Source organism: Drosophila grimshawi, unplaced genomic scaffold, assembly GCF_018153295.1.
Source record: "Drosophila grimshawi isolate 15287-2541.00 unplaced genomic scaffold, ASM1815329v1 contig_1377, whole genome shotgun sequence".
NCBI lineage: Eukaryota > Metazoa > Arthropoda > Insecta > Diptera > Drosophilidae > Drosophila > Drosophila grimshawi.
In genome coordinates, this window is record NW_025062900.1 from 10,485,430 (window position 1) to 10,493,815 (window position 8,386).

Consider the following 8,386-nt stretch of genomic DNA (forward strand, 5'->3'; position numbering starts at 1 on the left):
TTTATGCTGGTCATTCTCAGGCGAGGCCACATTTGCGTCGCACCCAATTTGAAAATGGAATGGAATTTACCAAACAGTTGTCACAAATCGAGACTCGAGTTCCAAATAGACCTGTTTATTTTTAAGCAATCAAAAGACAGCCCAAAGATACACACGATGTGCAAATAATTTATTTCTTTAATCTGCAGACAGAACTTGTAGCTCGTGCTCAAATCACTCTTTAAACAAATACACCAAAGCCAGACGACTCCACAAGGGAATGGATTTTTGAGTTTTGAAAGCAAGCTGCTGATTTATAAGAATATTAATAAAGAATTTTATAGTTGAAGAAGACTTAAGCGTTGCTTCAAAGTATATACATTCTTGATCAGCATGAATAGCTAGATATGACTTTTGCTTTCTATATCGTATAACAGTCATAGGAACAAACAGTCAGTACTTGTATGATTATCTTATTTATTCACAAAGATATCCGAATCAAACTCACCCAATCTGCGTATTATTAACCAGCTCACATTTGCACAAAAAACCATCAAATTTAGACTACAATATCATGTGGCATTTACTGGAACAGTTCATAAATTTCTAGTGGTATTTTGTGGCAATTTAACTCTGTTCTAGAAGGTAATGCAATCTTTTGCATTCGTAATGATTTATTTCTTGTTGTTGAACAGACAATTTCTATGCGTAATTCTGTCGACAATTTTCCACAAAATTCACCAGTTTTCACAACAAAGAACCAACAACAAATTAATAATATCAAAGTGACTAACACAAATACTTAGTTGCGAAATAATATGAGATGCGTCACCTGACTCCAAAAGTGTGGGCTACAAAGAATGAACAAAGAACCAACCAAACATCATCTGCATAAAGCACAACACTTTTTGTGTAGGAAGTAGTAAAGAACAATCCACCATATTTCTAGAATACGTTTTTTTTTTTTATCTTAAGCTAATTAGCCACACGCGAATATTTTGTATGCAATCATCAGGCCGTCAATCAGTCAGTTAGCTATCAATATGCTGATTACCCGACGAGTTTAGCTAATTGTTATCTGGGTTTTATATGGGTTTATACCACATGACGTATAAGCAATGTGTGCCATTTTAAATCGCTGTTCGTGAAGGGGGCGTCGATTTGTTGTTTTTATTTTTCTTATTGTCTCCGGGTAGATAGCTGCCCCTGGAATTAAGTGTTGTTTATTTACTTTCATTATCATTGTTGTTGCTGCTGGTGTTGCTGTTGCTGTTGGTGTTGCTGTTGCTATTGCTGTTGCTGCTGTTGCTGTATCTGTTGCTGTTGTTATTTGTTTGTGGCCACCCTTGGAGGCTCGTTGTTGGGCTGCTTCATGTACGCAAACAATGGAAACAACCCAAGTGCGCAGTGCTTTTTTTTCTCTGTATGCCTCACAAAAATGGACTTGAGAACCACCCAAAACACACCTCTAAACTTTTTTTTTCTTTTTTGTGTTGTTATTGAAATTGTTTTGCTGCGTTTTTTATTTTTTCACTCTCTCACTCTCATTCTCTCTCTCTCTTTTTGTGTATTGCTTAAGTAGACGATTTACAGTCGATATTTTAGTGCCTGTGACGAATGTCGTCGCATGACGATCAACATATATATATATATATATATATGTGTGTGTGTGTGTGTGAGTGTGTGCAAGAGTGTGATTGTTGTGTTATCGCTGCCAACAGCTAGAAGTGATTATTCGTATCCACGCATCGATTGAGTGACCAGCCAGCCAGCCGCACGCCCGATGGAACCTCATGTTTGCTGGGCTCGCAAATGAATTGATGATGATTGCTTTGAGACAGCATTCATGAAATAAAGTTCATTTTCAATAGTAGTAAATAGTTCGTAATTGATAAGGGATCAGTCATAGAAGAAAGTAAAAAGAAAAGCTTCTTAAGTTCTCAGAACTCTTCATCAATTGAAATCTCATTAAACTAATCAATGGGAAAGTATTCATATTTAAATTAAATGAATATTTGCTCATATAAAAGAATGTTCTATATTCTATAAACTTAAAACAGATCAAGATAAATAGGTATATGTAAGTGATGGATTACTTTCTAATCTGTACTTTATTTATTATAGACGACTTTTTAGAATATCTAAGAAATTATTAAATTGGGAATCAGGTGTTTTTCAGGGCAATTCCCAGTAAGTATTCTAACAAGGTTTGTAGAATTACCAATGAATTACTATGCATTCTTAAGTGATTTCCCATCAAAATCCGTAACTATAATAAAGAATTCCCAAAATATATTTAAATATGAAGCAACTGGTTATTGTTTGATGTTCTCATTATTTGTGAATCCCCGCAAAGTATGAATAAATACGCATATAGACAAATATAGATAAGTATAGAAAATAAGTGCCTTTTGCTAAGTATAATTTACAAGCTGTCACGATAAATATTCAATAAATTCTTTGTTTGCCTTAAGCTTTAAACTTGTCAGCTCTGCTTCTACATTTTCATTCCCATTCAAATGCAGTAAATATAAAGTAGTTTTTTATACGATTAAATTGTTTTTCATTCACCTGCGCAATAACTAAAGATAGACCCATTCACAAATCAAAATTCCAATCGAATGTCACGCAGAGTTCACAATTCAATACTTACACCCAGCAGCTGCATGCACTCGCCTCGTCTGCCAACCAACCCAACCAGCCCAACCAGCTACCCGCTACCCCCTTATTTCCATTACACACTGATCAAACGCAGTCCGACCGGGGGCAGCCCTATCAGCAGCAATGCAATCTATTGAATAACTCTGGCCGCACTCCTCTCCTCTCTCTCAGTCTCTCCACGCGGCAGTCCACTCCATTTGTTTTGGGGGGCACACGCCGCCCCGATAAGCGTTCGACTTTCACGTTCCGCTAGAGATAAGATGGCCGCAACAGCCACGCCCCAAATTTGTAGAATGATCTGACGGCAGCGGCGGCGGCGGCGTCGTCGGCATGCAGCTGGACATTTGTGCTTATCGCTTCCCCCACTTAGGGATTGGTCTGTTCCCAGAGAGCCAAACAGCGGAGAAGCAAACAGAAACTGTCCGCACGTCATGCAAATTGTAAATAACGCAATTAACTCCCCTCTCCGCTCTCCCACTCACTTCTCATGGTCCTCTCCATCAGCTAATCTATTTCTGGGCATTCTCTCTCCGCTCTCTCTCTCTCTCTCTTTCTCTCTCTCTCTGTGTGTTTTTCTCTTTGGCCAATGCTTTTGTTCACGTTGGGTTCACGTGCTAATCAGGCGCAGAATAAGCGACCTCGTCATCATCATGTGTTTATGAAACGTTTCTATTACTCGTAACACCATCTACCCCCTACCCCCCCCCCCCCCCTATAACTACTCATACCCCTACACATACCCCTATCCCCCACTCTATACTCTTTGCTTGATTTATTTATGTTTGCACCATTTATATTTGGATGCCCTGTAAACTTATTAAATGGGTGCAAAGTGTTTAATCAACTTAATCAAGGCAGAATTATGCTGCTCCGATCTTAAAAAGATTTGCACAAATTTCAGATGAAGTACAGAAAAATCGGAGTCAATCTATCTTTTCCAGTCTGTCTTTCCGCCCTTCGATCCTAGGCAGTTTAGAAAATAAAGAGAAATATGTAATATAGAAAAAATATGTAAATCATAGGACAATATTTCTAATATATATAGTAGACTACTAAACAGAATTAAAAATACGCCTATCCATAAATATCTCCCTTGAGTGGAGTTCCTTAGATTGGAGCAGATAACAGGGTAACTGGCAGTCAGGCATATCTGGCCAGAAGCACTCTTACTTATTCCATTTTATTGATGATGTTGTTTTTATATTTACCATTGTGGACTACTCACGATTCGGAATACGTTGATGATAATGAGCCTCATGATGATGACGATGTATGTAGTACATGCATACATACATTTATACATATATTGTTGATTACTACGCCGTCGGCATAGGCAAAAAAAAAAAGAAGAAGAAAACAAACTCAGCAAAGTCAGCAAACTCAGCCATTGCCCCATTAAAGGCGTTCTCGGCTCGCTGAACCGGTTCAGGGACAGTCAACAGATTCGTTGTTGCTTCACTCATCACCTTTCCCATCCTGTCCACGGACAACAACTTTCAAGTTCAGATGGAACATTCTTTTTTTTTGTCTTTTTTTTTTTGGCAAGGACAGGAACTGGGCCAAGGTCGACGAAGCCAGAATACTAATAATAATGATGCTAAAAAGAAATCCACAGAGAACAGAAGCAGGTAAAATTGGGAATGCCAAGCGAATCAAGGCAAACAGAATGCTAATAATGATCATCATCGTCATCGCCATCGCCATAATCCCCACCATGTGGGGAAAACCTTGAGGCAAACTATCGTAAATAGCCACTTGGAAACTCTGACGAAGGTCGTTTGGGCACAGTGCATTAAGATCATTAAGATGCCTACATTAAGTTAAGTTCTCGGCACTCTCTGAACTCCACGGCCCGAGATAGAGCAATGAATGAATAAATGCACGCTTGGGTAAACGCAACGCGTCAACTGGCACGTAGGCCGCCCCCTCCAGCCAGACGAGGAATCGGCTTTTGGACGCACACAACTAATTATTCGATGTCAGGGGTAAGTGTTCTAGAATTGGTGTAAGCAACAAATGTGACTTGCTCTGTAAATATGCGATTCAAGAAACGAGCACATTTTTGATGTGGCTACAGAAATTTACTGGCAATATATAAATAAATAATGTATATAAAACTGCCGTCTATCAAAAGAATTTCCCCTTTTTCTGTTCCCAGCTGATCGGTTGGTTTTTTTTTTTTCAATTTGTAATTAAATTCAGATGGGAGCAAAAGTTAATCCGATCTGAAGGGCTTATTTATTTTTATCTATTTTGTGTTTTTTACTATATATTTATGTATATAATTTTTTATTAATTATTTTTCAGATCTTATCTTTATTTATGCCATATATCTATTACGTCCATATTTTGTATAAAGAAGTTAATAAAAATAGTATTCTATGGAAATTTTCATCTGAAATTTGCATAAATAATCAAAAACAATTCTATGATCTGAACTTATATACATATTTTTTTAATCGGAAATGTATAAAGCGTTCTTAAGTAGCTGTAAATATGTTAAGGCAACACTGTTTACATCTAGTATACGTAGATCTCAACAAAATGGGGCAGCATCAGGGCTAATCAACTATTTGTTTACCTTAGACGGCACACACAAATTGATTGGTAGCGCTTATTTAATTTATAATTTCGCTAAATGAAATTTCATTTAATATATACCATTCGATGGTAGTTTTGCGGAGCAGGGAGTTTGATGCATTTGTCACGAGTTAGTTGCTGCCGGTGTTGCTACTGCTGCTGCTGGACACGGCCATGACGTCATGGAGGCAAATTTGGAGCTTATTGTGTGGCGCGTGTGAAAGAAACGCGGCAAAAGACAAGTTCGGGGGTTTTACCCGTTCCCCATTCCCCATTCACATGCCAAGAAAAATCAACAAAAAGTCACAGTTTTGCGCAACAAACAGAAATAAAAATAAATGAAAAGAAATTGCAAAAGAAAAGTAAAATGTGAATGACTTGGTCAAATTTTAAAATGAAAATGAAAATTTGAAAATTGTATGCTGTGTTGCCGAGTCAAATTATAGCCAACAATTATAGACAAAAAAAAATGTCTTCACATAGGCTTGCCAGAAAGTCCACCAATCAACTTGCAAAACACACGCTGTGTACATGTGCCATTTGGCAGACTGACGTCACGTTCACCTGTGACTGACGTCCGAGCAACGCCTTAGAGTGGAAAAGAAAGGAAGAAGAAAAACAGACAACTCAGCTTGGGGCATAACTCATATGACTATAAGGAAAATCACACAGAAATATTCGCTCGCTTACTCGCTTGCTCGCTCGGCTCGTTCAAGCTTATTAATGCGGCATGTGTTGGAGGCCTTGAACCGTGACCCGTTGGCCCTGCGACGTCATTGCCATTGCTGTTGCTGCTTCTTCTGTGTTGACCTTTTTGAAGCAACAGGAGGAATAGCGTGTGACGTCACAGCCAGACAATATACGTAACCAATAAATGTCAGGTTGCGTCAATGCGCGCTCTCTCTCTCTCTCTCACAGACTCTCTCTTTGTACTCACACCTCTAGATCTGGCAACCCTAAGTGCGTAGATGGCGGCCTACGTGCACTCCAGAAGGTGCGTGGGTGACACACGTGGGTGGCTCAGCAGTATTCTAGCTCTCTCTCTCTCTTTGTCTTTCCTTTTCTCTCTCTCTTTCTCTGCGGACGAACGTAGGCGGCCTCCAAATGCATGTCAAGGCAAAAAGGGTACAAAATTCCCGCACTGAACTTGAACTGCTGCCTGCCTGCCTGCCTGGAACCGGAATTCTTGCTAATTTTAGATGCCCTTCGAATTGCTGATTAAATTGAAACGTACAAATAAATAACACATACTGACAGCCATATCTATGATTTCATGTACTCATACATATATAAATACATTTGTATATATTTTATTTGTATAGGTGTGTCGCACCTCTCGTCTTCAATTGCGTTTTGCTCACACTTTGCATTCAAAATATACACACAGAAAAATAACTCACTAATTGCAGCAGGCAAAAAGAAGACGAAGAAGAAGAGTAGGCAGCCCCGATTTACACGCCCCCGAAACAATATTATTGCACTGCTTGGGTTCCGTATAAAAATTCATACATACGTTCACGAATTTCAATTCCGTTTCCACTAGCAAACAAAAAACACGCAACAACAACACCCACACCCGCAAACATTCAACACACACACACAGAAACACACACGAGTAGTCATCAGTAATAGAGAAACAAGCACGCCGCCTTCTATTTCCCCTCTCCTCGTTCGACCGAAGCGACCAACCGAACGAGTATCAACAAATGTTCACGTGAACATCATGAGGTCAACGCGTGATACTCACAGTATGATAATTCACAGAAACACGCACACACACTCGCTTGCGCATGTATGATGGCGTGCTAGTTTGTTGTTGCTGTGGTTGTTGTTGCGCAAGAGCGCCTCAATCAAATAGTCACAGCTGTTTAACGCTGGTCTCTCTGTCTTACGCTCATTTGGCGCTCTGCTACTGCTGCTTGCGAGTAGTGAGTAGCACGAGCCCCTTTTTGCTTATGTGAAACTGTTATGGGCCTGCGGGTCAGCGTTGCCAGACTCAAATATCAACATTTCGCATTTGACCAACACTTGACTAACTTTGGTTATCAGATACTAAGCCTGGACAAAAATTCACTAATTCATCATTGCGAGCAAATTTCACACGAAAAAAGTTGTGCTCAATTTGTTTTGCAGCTGGCAACGCTGTGCACGACGAGTTTCGCCCATTAATGAAATCTGTCTGCGTCTAGACTTTTGTATGAGTTTTAAGTGTTAGCTGCTCCCTCCCCTTGGCTGACAATAAACTAAATGGCTAATGTAAATGCAAATGTATGCAGTAAGGCCAATTTATTAATGCTCTGTCTGGCCAAAAACAGTGGCCACTGACCAGTTAAAGCCACAACACTCTGTTTTCATTTTCTTGTTTAGCCCAAAACGCTTAATCACGAACTTCCGCAGCAACAAATGCGTCAGACTCGAGACTCAGATTGAACATTTCAGCTCCAGCATTTGCCGCCTCGCCAATTGGGCTGCAATGGCTCCGCGGGGTGTGTCAGTGTGTGCCTCTCTCACTCTCTCTATTGGTGTCAGCATGTGTGTGTGTTTTGTTCGTTGTTGCCTTTTGGCTGTGCACGCTCCATGTGCATGAACAGCAGCTATGAATAGATAGATAGCCCCAATGGAATTTTGCCCTCTCTCTCTCGCTCTCTCTCTCTCTGTCTCTATCTCTCTCTCCACGCCCTATTCGCGTCAATAGCGAGGAGGTAAACAGCTGATGACGTCCATGCGTTCGTAACGTGTTCGTGTTCGTTTGTCTGTGTATTAGTGACGCTAACTTCTTTATTTTCCTTGCTGGGTGGCTATGCGTGGGCACACAGACCTGACCTTTTGTCAATCACAAGACCCCCCCCCCCTCCCCCTTCCACACACACACACACACACCACTCGAGAGCACTAGCAGTGCTGCCCACGTTGCCACTGCCTGACGGTAAAACCCAAGAACACATAAAAAAAACTGAGTTACAGGCGCTCAGTTCCATTGCACTGAGTTCTTGTTGATGACGATTTTTTTACTCCCCCCGCACACAGGCAGCTTCCACTTACAAGTGATTACGTCGACAGCACTCTGCTCCACTCTCACGCGCTATCTGTATATGTATGTATGTGTGTGTGTGTGAGCGCTGCGACTGCGATGGTCTGGTATAAGCTCACAGTCTGAATGCTGTTC

The 8,386-nt window shown here is 40.4% G+C and overlaps 1 long non-coding RNA gene across 1 annotated transcript; it reads left to right on the plus strand.

The window, feature by feature from the left end:
* The first annotated feature begins 6,027 nt into the window (after positions 1–6,027).
* LOC116805260 lies at positions 6,028–6,500 on the plus strand. The gene is made up of 3 exons (XR_004365089.1): positions 6,028–6,096; positions 6,166–6,214; positions 6,314–6,500. It is a non-coding gene; the product is annotated as an uncharacterized LOC116805260 (long non-coding RNA).
* Positions 6,501–8,386: the final 1,886 nt, after the last annotated feature.